This window comes from Triticum aestivum, chromosome 4B (genome assembly GCF_018294505.1).
Source record: "Triticum aestivum cultivar Chinese Spring chromosome 4B, IWGSC CS RefSeq v2.1, whole genome shotgun sequence".
Taxonomy (NCBI): Eukaryota; Viridiplantae; Streptophyta; class Magnoliopsida; order Poales; family Poaceae; genus Triticum; species Triticum aestivum.
This window is the reverse complement of record NC_057804.1, coordinates 576,107,248-576,123,474: the sequence shown is the minus strand read 5'-3', so window position 1 is coordinate 576,123,474 and position 16,227 is coordinate 576,107,248. Positions and strand designations below refer to the sequence as shown.

Below are 16,227 nucleotides of genomic sequence, written 5' to 3'. Positions count from 1 at the left end.
GCCCATAAACATCCAAAAGGGGTAATATAATAGCATGGAACAATAAAAAATTATAGATACGTTGGAGACGTATCAGTTACCCTTAGCATCGGGGCAGTCGCCGATGAGGGTGGTAACCCTCTGGTGCCAGTTGGTCCTCTGCACTCGCCCGATCAGTGCTTGACCATTGATCGGCATGGCAGTAATCATCGCCCAATCCTCGAGGGTCACCGTCATCTCCCCGCATGGGAGATGGAAAGAATGGGTCTCCGGTCGCCACCGGTCAATCAAGGCTGTCAGAGCTGCGTGGACAAGTGTTGGCGGCTGACGCTTGAACTGCAACATGAAACCCAACAGTCGGGCTCTCTTGAAGTACGGCGCGTAGCGCTCATCGTAGTCCATATGCGTGGCAACCCCATGACCCCTCATGCGCAGTGGCGGGAGCATCTGCCAAAAAGTAGACGGCAAGAGTTACAAACTTGTTTTCATCAATCCGAAAACTTTGATCAATATTTCCTCCATATTGCTTACCACTCCGTTCTCTATGAAACGGGCACGATGACCCTTGTCGAATGCGTAGTCAAGCATGGAGTACCGTGGGCCGATGTTGTCCGCAAGAGGTGCCCGCCTTAATAAAATTTCATAAAAAAAAGCATCATAAGCATACATAAACAAAAATTAAAATTTATTGATTAAATGAACTAGGGTTCATCTTAAGCATATTCATCCAACAACATCTACTACACATGATGGATCACATCATATCAACATGCATTATATCAAAATAAAATCCTCCAACATGCATCATATCATCAATTTATTTAACAATTTTTTAAATAGAGTTCATCTTGAATGTATTTTCTCCAAACAACATCTTCAGAGCATCTCCAATAGATGGTCCAAATGTAAAAATAACTAACTTTTGGACCGTCTGGGGCAAAAAACGCTGCTCCAACAGACGGTCCATATGCAAAACAAATTGGACCGCGGCCTCCTCGTGATGTAAAATGCAACACCTCACGATGCAAATATACATCACGAGATGCATTTGGTCCAAAACCAGCCGCCGCCTGCGAACGCCCAACCGCCACTTCATTTCCGTTCCCGCCCGCCCGCCCGCGACCTCCCGCCCGTCCGCCGCCGCCCCGCCGCCCGTCCGCCGCCGCCCCGCCGCCCGCATCAGATTCGGCACCGCCCCGCCCCCCGCCGCTGTTTCCACACCGCCCTGCCGCCCGCCCGCCGCGGATCCGGCCTCGCCGCCCGCCGCCGTTTCCACGCCGCGTCGCCGCCCGCCCGCCCGCCGTAGCTCCATCCGGCACTGCCCCGCACGCCACCGCTGCTCCGCACGCCGCCGCCGCCCCGCACGCCATCGTCGCCCCGCAGATCCGCCCCGCCCGGCTCCGTCCGCCACCGCCCGGCCCACCACCGCCGCCCCGCAGCTCTGCCACCGCCCCGCCCGCCACGGCCGCCCCGCAGCTCCGCCCCACACGCCACCGCCACCCCGCAGCACCGTCCGGCTCTGTCTGCCACCGCCCCAGCCACACGCCGCTCCACCGCTCTCCGATGGTGCCGAAGAAGACGCCGAAGGGCAAGTCGGGGTTCTTCGGCGTGAGGCAGAAGCCCTCCGGTAACTGGGGTGTGGAGTTCTCCGACGCCGGAAGGCGTTGGTGGATCGACACGTACCCCTTCGCCCACGAGGCCGTGCGTGCCTACTACGTGGCGGTGTGGCGTGCCGAGAGGCCTCGGTCGCACCTCAACTTTACAAAGATCGAGAGTCGGGCGGTAGCGGAGATGCTTGTGCTGCAGGGAATCAACATGAAGGAGATCACGACGAAGAAGAAGAAGACGAAGAAGCCGTCGGTTGTCGTCAGTGCTGGTGAGACCGATGAGGAGACGATGGCGAGGTTTGCTCGGGAGCATCCGGAGTACGTCTAGGCCGAGATGGATTACTATTGGAAGCGTGAGGCGAGCAGAAGCAGAAGGGGCCGAAGAAGGAGGATGAGGCCGGTCCCTCGACGGTAATCCCCATCGAGTCCTCTTCCGAGGAGGACTGGGCAGACTACTCGGAGGAGGAGGAGGAGGAAGGGTGCGACGACCCGATGAAGGAGGAGTTCTGGGAGCAGTTTTGTAGCTCCGATGAGGAGTAGTTTATCTAGTAGTTTGAATAAGTAGTAGTTGAAGTTGATGTATGAAACTATGTTGCATTTGATGTTTGAACTATGTTGAATGGACTAGTAGTATGTCGTTTTACATCTTCATTTTGGACCATCTATTGGAGTTGCTCTTTTGGACCATCTGTTGAAGTTGAGCTTTTTTCGAAGCTCCAAAACGCACTTTTTGATGGTCCAAATTTTACATTTCCAGTTTTGGACCGCTAAATTTTGGACCATCTATTAGAGATGCTCTCATATCATCATATCAACATGCATCCACTACACTAACTTATCCCACATCCACTACACTACACATACATCTCCCACATCCACTACATCATACTTTTAAAAAAATGAACTAGGGTTCATCTTCACACTAACATATGAACTATTGATTAGAGTTCATATTCAATACCACTAGTTACTAAAGAACTAAGAACTAGAACTACAATCAAGCTAAAACAATCCTAAGTGAAAAAAATCCAATCAAAGTTTAAAAAGATGAGGGATTCAAGCAAATAATGCGTCAAATCGGAAGCAAGTTTGCAAAAACTACTTGGAGGAATTGAAGGAGCTTATGTTTCTCTCTTTGGGGCCATCTCGATCCGCAAAAACGATGAAGAAACGGTGAAGATCCAAGGAGAAGAGTGGAGGAGATGAGAGAGGAAGAGAGGGGCGAGGGGGAGGAAGAGGAACTGCCAGCGAAGGAGGGGGAGGGGTGGGAAGAAAATGCAGTGGCGGGGGTCGGGCAAAATAACTGCTCGCACCCTACCGCCAGGGGTGCTAGCGGTAGGATAGGGTGCGACGGAGGGGGACGGTGATCGTCTACCCTACCACCTAACCCTACCGCCAGCCAACCTCGCGGTATGAAAAAGAGTCGATTGCCGATTTTTTTTCGAACCGGGGTCAGATCCTGAATTTGTATAGCAGAAGGGTCAAAACACGAAATTTTGCCTCCTCTGCCTGCCTCCCACCCACATGGCCGCCGCCGCCGTTGACCTCGGTGCCCACCGCCACCGCCCCCCACCCTGTCACACCTGCATCGCCAGGAAGCGATGCGGTGGACGCGTGACGGTGGACCCCACCAGCCAGTTGGCAGGAGAGATAAGTGGACCGAGGCTTTATAGCCAGCTGTAGCGAATGGGCATGGGGGTGTTATGTGTGTAGTGTTATCTCTGAACTCTCCCCCAAATTGTATCTCCTCCCTTGGAAGAAATCCCCTCTCCCAAGTCTCGATCTCATCCCGATTCCCCTCTCTGATCCCTTAGTGCGTAGATGAGTTCGTGTCAGTTGGTATCAGAGCTCAGGTTTCGGCCCAGATTTTTGCTTCGCCGCCACTCTTCCCTCTCGATCGAGCCGTAAAATCCATCGTTGCGGGTGCGGTTTCGCTCCGGCGAGATCTGCGCGAAATCCCCAGCGGGGTTGGCTTGATTCAGAGCGTGTGCGACGGCGCCGCCCAGCAAACCTTCGGCTCAAACCCTCCACATCATCACCGCCATGGCTGAATCCACAGGAGAGTTGAAGATGATGCTGCAGGCGCTGCTGCAGCGTTTCGACGAGACCACGCTTGCAGGCGACAAGCAGCGCGAGGCCCAGATCGCGTTCAACACGCAAGTCTCGGCAGATCTGGCGCATATCCGCAAGCAGCTGGATCTCACCAGGCCGACGTCGACGAGGTGCGGCAGCAGCGTGAATCACCTTCTTCACCTGCGGCCACTGCGCCTCACCGACCGAGGGACGCCGACCACCACGACGGCGACACGCAGGCCTCCGCAGTCACGTCGATGGAGCACGCGCGCGGGCCTCTTCCTCAGGGCCCTGCCGTGCGTCTCGCCAACAACGGGCCGCCCTTGCTGCCGTTGCGGCATCCTCCCCAGTTCACGGGCGCAGGGCAGCCAGCGGCGTTCATGGCGGGCCGCGACGCGCACCACGGACCGCGCGACGAGTACATGGTCAAGCCGCCCAAGCATGATTTCCCTCACTTCGACGGCGACTCGCCCAGCCTCTGGATCGACCGTTGCATCACCTACTTCGACCTGTACCGAGTTCCGCCGCACAGTTGGGTGACCACGGCCTCTCTCTACATTGATGGCCATGCGGCACGCTGGTACCAGGCATACAGGCAGACACACCGCGCGCCGAACTGGGAGGAGTTCACCACGGCCATCATCAGCGAATTCGCGCCAGATGAGTTCGAGACAGAGATGCACCAGCTGCTCCAGCTTCGTCAGACCGGCACCGTCGCCGAGTACAGAACGGCGTTCGAGACGCACATGTACCACCTGCTCGCCCTCGACGCGTCGCTCAATCCCAAGTTGTTCGTCACACAGTTCCTGCTGGGTTTGCGCGACGATCTGCGGGCGGCAGTCCGCCTCCAGGAGCCGTCCAATCTCACACGCGCGGCGGTGTTGGCCCGGATCGTCGAAGAGGAAGTGGGCACACAACGTGCTCGGCCGCGCATTATTCCGGCGGGCCGCCCACCACCACCACCACCACCACCCCTACAGCTTCCTCCACGGGCCCCGACGGCGCCGCGGCCTGGCGTCGTGGGCGTGCCCAACGACGATCTGGCGCGGGAGCGTCAACTGCGCGAGCACCGGCGTGCAAACGGCCTCTGCTTCAAGTGTGGAGATCGTTACTCCCGCGATCATCGGTGCAAGCCTGCAACTCAGTTGCTCACAATCCACGTCGGCGACTACGGAGAGGTTCTCGGCGATGACGCGGTGCATGCCCTGGACCTGCTCGACGCCCCAGTGGAGCAAGAGCCTGCACCGGAATGTTGCGTGCTCTCCACACACACGGTTGCCGGCACGGAGTCGTCGCGCACCATTCGTCTGCACGCGCTCGTCGGCAATCAGGTGATGTTGCTGTTAGTCAACTCCGGGAGCACACACAGTTTCGTCTCCAAGGAGTTCGCCGAGCGTGTGCACGCGGTTTCTGTGCCCGTGCCCGCAGTGGAGGTCCGGGTGGCCAACGGCGAGCGCATGACGTGCAACAGCATGGTAAAGGGACTGAACTGGTGGATTCAAGGACACACGTTCGCCACAGACATGAGGCAACTGGATTTGGGTGCTTATGACGGCATGCTCGGCATGGACTGGCTGGAGCAGTTCGGCCCGATGACTTGTCACTGGCTGGAGAAGACACTGACGTTCGACCACCAAGGCGCCATGATCACTCTGCAAGGTGTTCGTCCAAAGCAGAATGACAAGCTGGAAGAAATCGAGCCCGATCAGGTGTGCAAATGGCAAGCTGGGAATGACATTTGGTACATGGCAGTCCTTGATCTGCCCTGTGCACCGGAGCCGCAGATTACCAAGATGCCACCCAGTGTCCAGAGTGTACTGACGGACTTCGCGGACGTGTTCGCTGACCCGAAGGGTTTGCCTCCCCATCGCCGCTACGACCATGCAATCACCCTCGTCGACGACGCACGCCCGGCGAACTCGCGCCCTTACCGCTACTCGCCACTACAGAAAGATGAAATCGAGCGCCAGGTGCAGGAGATGCTGCAGTCCGGCGTGATTGAGCACAGCATGAGCCCCTTCGCCACGCCCGTGCTGCTCATCAAGAAAAAGGACGGCACCTGGCGTTTTTGTGTCGACTACCGCCGGCTCAACGATGCCACTATCAAAAACAAGTTCCCCCTGCCCATTGTCGATGAACTGCTCGACGAATTAGCGGGCGCGGCATTCTTCTCCAAACTGGATCTTCGCGCTGGCTACCATCAGATACGCATGCGCGCGGGCGATGAGGAGAAGACCGCGTTCAAGACCCACCATGGCCATTTCCACTTTAAAGTCATGCCATTCGGCCTGACGAATGCTCCGGCAACATTCCAGTGCCTCATGAACGCGATCTTCGCCAAGTACGTCCGTAAGTTTGTCATAATATTCCTTGATGACATTTTGATCTTTAGCGAAACCTTGGAGGAGCACCTGGAACACCTTCGTCTCGTCCTCGCCCTGCTCCGGGAGCACCAGTTGTACGCCAAGGAGTCCAAGTGTTCGTTTGCCCAGGCCAGTATCTCCTACCTGGGCCACATCATCTCCAAGGAGGGCGTCGCCATGGACCCCGAGAAGACGCAGGCTATGGTCGTGTGGCCTACTCCAACAAACACGACTGAACTTCGCGGCTTCCTCGGCCTCACCGGCTACTACCGCAAGTTCATCGCGCACTATGGCATCGTCGCCAAGCCGCTCACAAGTTTGCTGACCAAGAAGGGCTTCGAGTGGACAGAGAAGGCGCAGGTGGCCTTCGATCTCCTCAAGCGAGCAATGGTGACCGCGCCCGTGCTTGCACTCCCAGATTTCGAGCGCCCGTTTGCGATCGAGACGGACGCCTGCGACACCAGCGTTGGCGCGGTGCTGGCACAGGAAGGGCACCCGGTGGCATTCCTCAGCAAGGCCCTGGGGGTGCGTAACCAGCGGCTCTCAGCGTATGAGAAGGAGTTCATTGTCGTCATGATGGCAATCGAGAAGTGGCGAGCGTACTTGCAAAGGGGTCCCTTCACCATCATCACCGATCACAAGAGTCTCTGCAACCTGCAAGATCAGCAGCTCGCCACGGACCTGCAACGCAAGGCCATGGCCAAGCTGGTCGGACTCCAATTCCAGTTCCGCTACCGTCGTGGCAGTGAAAACGGAGCCGCAGATGCTCTTTCCCGCGTGGGCGCGTCTCTGAACCTGGACGCGCTCTCCCTGTGCCAGCCCGCATGGGTTCAGGAGGTGGCAAACTCATACGCCACGGACGCTGACGCACAGGATCCTCTGGCTCAGCTCGCGATCCACAGCCCGGACGACGAGGGTTACAAGCTCTACAAGGGCCTCATCCGCAAGAAGGAGCGCCTGTGGATCGGCAAGAACACGGCCTTGTGCACCAAGATCATCAGCGCGCTGCACGACAGCGCGATAGGTGGCCACTCTGGCGCCACGGCCACCTACCAGCGCATCAGGAAGCTCTTTGTGTGGGATGGATTGAAGGCCGATGTCACCGACTACGTGCGGCAGTGCCCAGTGTGTCAGCACGCCAAGCACGAGCAATCCAAGCCGGCGGGCACGCTCACGCCATTGCCCGTGCCAACCACTCCCTGGCGCGACCTGACCATGGACTTCGTGGAAGGATTACCAGCGTCGGAGGGCTTCGATTCCATCATGGTGGTAGTGGATCGGCTCACCAAGTCAGCACACTTCATTCCGCTTCGTCACCCATTCAAAGCTCCCCAAGTGGCCAAGGTTTTCTGGGATCATATCGTCAAGCTGCACGGCATTCCGAGCTCCATTGTCTCCGACCGTGACCGTGTCTTCACCAGTGCTCTCTGGCGCGAGCTCTTTGCCAGCGCAGGCACCAAGCTGCTCTTCTCTACGGCATACACCCCCAGACAGACGGCCAGAGTGAGCGAGTCAATCAGTGCATGGAAATGTACCTGCGATGCGCGGTGCACGACGCGCCCCGGCAATGGCGCCGCTGGTTGCCGACCGTGGAATTCTGGTACAACTCGTCTTTTCATTCCTCCATCAAATGTTCCCCCTTCAAGGCTCTGTACGGTGTGGAGCCCAACATCGGCGCCATGGCATTCTGGGATGACAAGACGGTGCCCATGATCGACGGCGAGCCCTGGGACTGGGGCGTGCATACGGCACGGCTTCGCGAGCACATTCTTCGTGCCCAGCACAGGTTCAAGAAACAGGCTGATCAGCACCGCACGGAGCGCTCCTTCGAGGTGGGTGATCATGTTCTCCTCAAGCTCCAGCCCTATGCACAATCATCTGTGGCGAACCGGCCTTGTGCTAAGCTGGCTTACAAGTACTCCGGGCCCTTCGTGGTGCTCGACAGAATCGGCAAGATGGCGTACAAGTTGAAGTTGCCGGCAGACAGCAGGATTCACCCTGTCTTTCACGTATCCCAGCTCAAGCCGTTCACTCCCAACTACACCCCGGTCTTCGCCGAGCTGCCACGGCCGCCAGACCTCACCGGCCAAGACGAAGAACCAGTGAAGATCCTGGAGCGGCGCATGGTTAAACGTGGCAACAACGCTCTGGTGCAAGTCAAAGTGCGCTGGCGCCACGACCGGACGGCAACGACATGGGAGGATTACGACACTCTGCGCCGCCGCTTCCCTCACGCACCGGCGTGGGACACACCAGCCGCCGACGAGGCCGGCCAGCAAGCTGCAACTGAAGAAGGAGCTCATTCTGAAGAAGAGGGGAATGTCACACCTGCATCGCCAGGAAGCGATGCGGTGGACGCGTGACGGTGGACCCCACCAGCCAGTTGGCAGGAGAGACAAGTGGACCGAAGCTTTATAGCCAGCTGTAGCGAATGGGCATGGGGGTGTTATGTGTGTAGTGTTATCTCTGAACTCTCCCCCAAACTGTATCTCCTCCCTTGTAAGAAATCCCCTCTCCCAAGTCTCGATCTCATCCCGATTCCCCTCTCTGATCCCTTAGTGCGTAGATGAGTTCGTGACACACCCTCTCCCCATCCCCTCACCTTCTCTCCCTAAACTAGGCGGGGCACCAGAACGGGCAGGCCATGGCGCTTCCAGATCCGTGGAGGAGCGCCGAGGTCGCGCGCCGCCCGCCGTGCGCTTTTGCTCCACGGCCGGCCGGCCGGCGTCTCCGCCACGGTCGTCCTCTTCCTCCTCTGCACCACCGCGTACATCGACGGCGCCGCCGTGGGCGACCTCGAGTCTTTTCGCCTTCTCCTCGTCTGACGCGGAGGTGCTCTTACCCGACCTCGCCGCCGGGCCAAGGAAACCCCACCATGCCGCGAGCTTTTCATCCCTCAGGTCGTTCTTCCCCTGCTCGCTCCCTCTCCCTTTCTCTCTGTTGTTGCTGCCGTTGCTGCCCAAGTGCCAAGTTTCTAGTATTTTGTTGCCGCTGTTGTGCGTGGTTGTATTACTCTGGCCGTACTGCTAATGTGCTCATGCTTGGCTGCCGTGGATGACCGGATGTGGGAGTGTGAGCACCGTGTGCTGCTGCTACTTGCTAGCTCAAGGGAATAAAGCATCCAGTCTGGTAGTACTATTTTTCAGGGTTGTCATGCCACACCAAGATCTCTATTAGAATCACGAGTTGTATATCTGGCAGGTCCAGATTCTATGGTTCATGTATGCTCGTCTTTCTAGATTCACCCCCTTTAAAAGCTATTTTGATGGATGTAGTCTGCATATTAGGTTCTGCAAGATCCATTATCTACTAGTCTGTACTACATACGTAATTGATGGTCTGGAATCCTAAAGAACATTTTGACCAGAGCAACAAACAATTAATCTGCTCCTGTTCTTTCTGGAGTTTGTGCTGCAGTATTGTTTAAAGCATACACCGTATGATGAATTTTTCATGGTTAATAACTTAATATATTGGAAGCTCGTTGGATGAACCATTTTACCAGGAAAAGTTGTTTCTTTTACCAATGGGGTGTTCCATATATGAACAACTGAATACTCAACAAAGTCATGACCCCTTTTCTAGTCAGCCACATAAATTTCTAATTCAAACTTTTATACGCTCAATAGGCTCACACCTTGATCTTCACCACCCCACTGCAGGTCCTGCAAAAGCGTGCTCAAAGGCATGCCACCTAGTTGTGGAAGAGCTGGTTAAGGAGTGGGAGCTCCCTTTTGCGGCCCAGCTCACATCGACACACGCCCCCCTCCCTGCTTCCTCTGCGTCTCCGATGGCTTCTTCTTCTTCGACTCCGGCATAGGTAAGCCAATTGGTTTCTCTCCTCTGCTTCCTCATGCCTCTGTGTGCCAACAGCCATCGAGCCGTGATCAATTTGATGCTGGCCATTACACCATGGCAATTGCCTAGGTTTTGGGTTTTGCTGGTGGTTTTAGGCCATTGTGCTACTGTATATGCTGTTTGTTGGTGTAGAACTTGATATGAAAGGAACAAATCCTTTACTGCACTTGCACTAGGGTTTGGTAATGACCTGTGTCTAATTTGAGATGATTTATATGCCAGGGTAGCTATCAGATAGAATATAATGCTGACATGCTATGATCTGAAGGTTTTAGTTTGTAGGATTGTATATTAACAGAGTAGGCACTGTACTTTACCTTGGTGTTCCAATATTTACCTAATCTTGTCATATATATTGTGTATAAGGGTGAAATCATCTAGATGCTTATGTGTTAGTGGTTATATTAAATGTGATTTGTTATCATCAGGAATTGCCATCGTCGAGTTGCTTAAGTTGCTATTTTCGTGTATTTGTTCAATCCAGCATCTATATGGGTATGCATGATGCCTCTGTTCTGTTTAGAATCAACGTGTTGATATTATTCGGCATAAATCCATTAATGTGCAGTGCCAACATATGGAGTTTCTTGAGCTCTGTTTTTTGTACTACTTGTTTAGTTTCATCCTCTTTTTTTATAGTCGGAAAATGGAGCTGATTCCCTGAGATGGTCTGGCTTGTGGCCAACTGTTGTGCTGGCCATCGAGCCGATGATCTACTGTGGATCTGTGGTGGTGGTCTTCTGGCCACCACAATCTTGTTATTGTGTTCATCTTTCTCTTCGACCAAATGTCACAATATTTTGTGCCTTGCAAGATTCTGTGTTGTGCTGCCTATGCATGTTTCTGTTCTGCCTACGTGAATATGCTTGAGTTATGCCATATATCATTGTATTGGCATTATGCTAAGCCCTGGTTAGTTAAAAGAGATACAAATTATCTTTGCCTTGGGATGATTATTATTGATTAGTGTGTGCTTGAGCGTGTACAACCATGTTTCCTTTGCTGCTGAGATCACCTTATGTATTTATTTTGATGTTCAGTAAATACTCCCTCTGTCTGGAAATACTTGTTGGAGAAATGGATAAAAATGGATGTATCCAGAACTAAAACATGTCTAGGTACATCCATTCCCCCGACAAGTATTTTCTGACAGAGGGAGTATTATTTATTCACTGTAATCAATCAACATCTCCACTGTATGTGATCTCTAGTTTGTAAGAGTAATCCTAATGATGTCTTGCTCCTTTTTAGAAGCATGTTTGTTTTATTCATGTCTGCCCGAGCCATTTATGCCATGTGATTTATAAATTGTGGATATTTAGACCCATGAACAGTGCATATCTTGGCTTGTGAACATCTAAACTGCTACTTTAGTCAGTCTTCTTTAAATTCATATTATACTTTTAGATATAGACAGTTTTTTGTTCTATGAAATGAAATGCTACTCTACATTTACTTGGTTAGAGCAACTTCTGGATTTTTCTCTGAGCACAGCACTAGGTAAACAACATGTGGTTGTTTCACAGCACATTATGTCAATTATAGCCTGCTGAACATCAAGTTAAAAACAACACCACCCTTTTAAATGCTATTTCTTTCTTTGATATAGGCATGTAAATCACAACCCTATCACAAAATGGCATTTTTTAAGATTTTAAATTTGATGAGTTGCTTCTCTTGATTGTAGGCAAATGCATGGTTACATAAAGGGCCCTGCTGCTTCCTCCAGGAATTTGGTCGTCTTGGTCCTTCACGGCAAGTTGGACTTTATTTAAGGTGGTCCTAGATAGAGATTTCTGTGCTACTAGCCTTGGATGTTCTGCAACTTGAGTGTACTAGGATTTAACTCAATTTCTCGTTTAGTCTCCTGAAAACCATTGCCATTTCTTTTGTTCTACAGAACATCAATAGAAAGCATGTGCTTGATACAATACCCCATTGCTTGAAATAGAGCTTATCCTAACATATCTGACTCGATCTGTTACCTTATTAGTAGTTTTTAGTTGAAGTTTCAACCAGAAATTGTTTATACTCAGCAATGACATCGTGTGGAATGTACTATGTTCATATATATGGTGTTATGGCCTGTTATCCTTTATTGAGTTGACAGATGAAGCAGTAGACTTCAGAAGTGAAAATTCAACTAGGAGTCCTTGATAACAGTTGTATGGATAGGATGTAATCGACATTTGCTTCTTTTTGCAGCACATCAATAGAAAACCTGTGCTTGTTGGAGCACCCATTGCTTTAGACAATGCTTGTTTTAACATATATAATCATTGAGCTGGATCTGTGACCTTGTTAGTTGCTTTCAGTTGTAGCTTTCAACAATAAAATATTTATCTCAGTGGCAATATTGCTTGCACAGTACTATGCTGATCCTTTCTACCCCTATCATTTAATCTATTTGATCTAGTTGTGACGCTCTGTTTATTTCAGCAAGAATGCTATCTGGGTACGTTACCAAAGCAGGACTGTATACCGAGACATGTACAAGGAGTACCGTGTCGCCACCCCCGTCAAGGGGATGTACAGAGATGGCTTCCCGCCACTGTGCCAGATCCCCCTGCATCCAGATCACCAAGACTGCCACTGTCCACTTCAGCATCTGCAAGCGTGATAACACTAAGCAGTTTCACAAGTCAGACATCACGTTCCGCTGGTCTACCAGAAGGTCAGGCAACCAACCAGGTGAAGACGACCTTCAAGGCCTCAAGGCCAAACTTGTTCATGTGATCCCCGTCCATTATGAAGTATTGCTAGTTTACTATTATCTATATGCAACATATTGTTTCTTAATGCTAGATAGCAGTTCCATGCAGTGGCCTTTATGGGCTTGACAACACTTGGCTAATTCCCCCTTACTGAATCAGATGGAGAGTTTAATCTTTTTTTAAATTTCTGGACTGTACCTTGTCATACGTATGTGCTAAGTCTCATTGATTTGCATAATTGGGCATTTTTTATATCTTTTCATACTGTGTCTTAAGTACTCAAGTTGCTATTAGGAGTGATATTGTTCTTTCATATGGTCATATTTTTTAGTTGCTTTTGTAGGAGATGCTTTGCTTTTGAACATCAATACACCGGTTCCTGTAGATAGCATGGCAACTTTGCCGAGGTTACGAACAGTTAATTTGGTTCCCTCTTTTTCTTTGTTGCCAAAATCATGCTTACTATTGGATGTTTTAATTTTTCATATGCGCAAGCGGGAGCTACATGCACCGGGCTGCCCTTTTATTCATCAAACTGATGGTTTAATGAATGAGCATCCGTGCCAACACTTGTAAAATAAGTTCATATTTAATTTTTTATGGCCGCTTGCTATACTCCCAATCATAGTTTTTGGATCATAATCTCATGATTTTGCGTGGCAACTTTGCCGAGGCTGCCAAGATACAGTTTGATTTCCTCCTTTTCCGTGTTGCCTATATCATTTGTTGATTGTTTGCCCAAGCTCATTGACCTTATTAGGTGTAGTATGGTATGCATACTTGCCAACATACTTGGTAGTTCTAGTTCCACACTGCCCATATACTGCAGCGAAGTATGTGTATTCTCCAAACTCTGTTGATATATGTGAGTTCTGGTCACTAGATCTCATTTACCGTTGGGATCTGGTGCAGCAACTTTGTCCATAACATTGTCAATTGTGTGCTCAAGCTCATTGACCTTCTTAGGTATATGGTATGCATACTTGTGAACATACTCGGTAGTTCTATACTGCCTATATGCTGCAATGAAGTATATGTATTATGTAGTTCCAAAAGTTATGATCACTAGATCTCATTGATCATTGGGATCCGGTGAGGCAACTTTGCCGAGGTTTCCAAGATATAGTTTCGTTTCCTCCTTTTCCCTGTTGCCTATATCATTAGTTGCTTGGTTGTTTGAGCTCATTGACTTATTTGGTTTATGGAAGGCATCATTGCCAACATCTTCCCCCTTGAGTCTTGAGGCAAGCATAAAATGTTTTGGAGTACTTTTTGTTAGTTGAAGTGTTCTTTAAGTTGTTTATGTGGTTATGAGGCAACTTTGCCGAGGTTTCCAACGAATAGTTTGGTTTCCTCCTTTTCCCTCTTGCCTACATCACTAGTTGCCAGGATGCTCTAGCTTCATGACCTTCAGGTCATTGTAGGCATCCTCGCCAACATCTTATTTATGTGTAATTTTATCTAGTCAAAGCGCATTCGCTACAAGGAGCGCAAATTTCAATATGTGCAATTGATGTTACTGTTGAACTGATTTGTTTTGACTTGTAGTACAATTGATGTTACTTCCAATATAATTAGAACAAGTCTTTTCTGGTTTCAGTTTTGAACTGAATGCTAGCAAATATTTTTGCGCCCAATGTTCAAGGCTGTTGTTATTCTTCCAGCCTACAATACTGTGCCAGATACGATTTCTCCTTACGTTTCTTTTTTTTTTAAATGATTTCTCCGTAGGTTTGAAATTGCATGTTGTTTCTTTCTCTGCCCATGATGCCGTACACAACAAATTAGCATCCTTTGACACAATATTATAAATGTCCAATGGATGTATATGTTTTAGCTTTCTAGGTTGAAATAAACTACTATGCATGTTCTGTGTGCGTCATGAAAACTGACAACAGAAGTAAATTCTCGTGATGTTCTGTGCAGCAAATTAGCGTTCTGTGCAGCAAATTAGCATCCTTGTTACAGTAAACATAGTTTTATATGTCCAATGGATACCTATGTTGTAGCTTCATAAGCTAAGATGCACTAGCATATATGTTCTGCTTGGGTCGTGAAACTGACGAGAGTTGCTGTAGATTCCTGCAGGGTCCCAGCAGAGGAGAGCAAGTTCCATCCATCCCAAGCCCTGGAGCAGGCGACGTGAACATTAGAGACGGTTCAACGACGTCCGCATCTGCAGGCATGTCGGCCGACAAGAACATGAACTACGCCGTCCTGACATCAGCATCTGCAGTCGTGTGATGTTTGGCATCGGCTACAACTCTGACGGTAAGTCCTCTGTACTGTGCTCTGTACCTAGCCTTCGAGTTATGACAGCTCTCTGTGCTGCACAACGAGCTCAAGGTGGTATTTGTGGTGATTTGTTTCGGTGGTGATGTACCAGTCATCAATCTTTTCTTAATTGGCTAAAAATCTGCTGGTGTATGTAGCGGTAGCATCTTAGTCCAGATAGCTTTGGTTTGTGGTGACTGGTGAAGAAGATACATCGAGTATGTATGACACTTGGTCCAGATAGCTTGGTATAGTAACTAACGGGTCGCGGTCTAGGATTATTTATATTTCCTGCTTAGGTGATCCTTGGTCTTGTTTGATAGGTTTGGACGAGAAGAAATATTCTTAACTTGATCTTTTACCGAGTGTTGCTGACAAGAACTTGACCTATTCTCATGTGTTGTGACGTGCTAAGTGAAGATAGTAATATGACCGTTTGACCGATGAGCTTGATTATCTGATTTACAAGCAATTCCCTTTCTACGTTTCATGATGTGTGATGTATTAAACTTTCCTTGACATGCATGTGTTGTGCTTCAGATAGATGCAAACGACGGTGACAAGTTACTACCAAACTTTGGCCCAAGAGTGGCAAGACACCAAGGAGAGAAGTACCACCGATTGAAAGCAAGATTTGGAAGCACTATGTAAAATGGCAAGACGAGCCTGACATGCTACTTGTGTGATCTGTATGTTGGCCAAGTGCTTGCTACTCCCTCTGATCCAAAAAAAGTGTCGTGGCTTCAACCAAGATACTTTTTTTGGATTGGAGGGGGTAATTGATATGCCTGGTTTGTAACTGGGTTGGCTATTGAACTATTGCTGGCGAGTGCTTGTGCTTTGTTTGTTGGTTGCCGAAGTGTTGGATATTGAACTAGCTTTGAAATTGGTCATGATTCATGTAATTTTCTCCTTGTTTATCATCCTTGATCATTATAGATTTATATACTGGGTCGGTGATGATTTTTCGTGTATGCGACTTTTCTTTAGCCTTTGAAAAACAACAGATTTTATTTGATATTTGCCATGTATGCAGAGAGCTTCAAATGCCAAGTGCAGCTGATCTTATTGGTAAGGGGACATTTTTTCTAGATGATCTTGACTGTGATCCAGGATGAGGTGTGGATCATCTTGGAGAAGCGAGGCAACAATCAGTAGATGTGGGAAGAGATCCAACCGTTGATTAGTTATTTTGATACAGAGGGAGTAGTCAGTGTATGCTGAGGGGAGGTTACTCCTGGCTAGCTTGTTAATTATGTGAGGAAGCATATGTCATCCATGTCACTTCCCTAATTCATCCATGTCTGACCCATGCATATGAACAGCTTGCTGCCATTTGGTTCAAAGTAGCCAAAATGT

At 50.0% G+C, this 16,227-nt stretch overlaps 1 long non-coding RNA gene across 1 annotated transcript; it reads left to right on the top strand.

The window, feature by feature from the left end:
* The first annotated feature begins 8,466 nt into the window (after window positions 1–8,466).
* LOC123093357 (uncharacterized) lies at window positions 8,467–15,842 on the top strand. The gene is made up of 6 exons (XR_006445306.1): window positions 8,467–8,922; window positions 9,685–9,842; window positions 11,568–11,656; window positions 12,320–12,571; window positions 14,673–14,865; window positions 15,409–15,842. It is a non-coding gene; the product is annotated as an uncharacterized lncRNA (long non-coding RNA).
* Window positions 15,843–16,227: the final 385 nt, after the last annotated feature.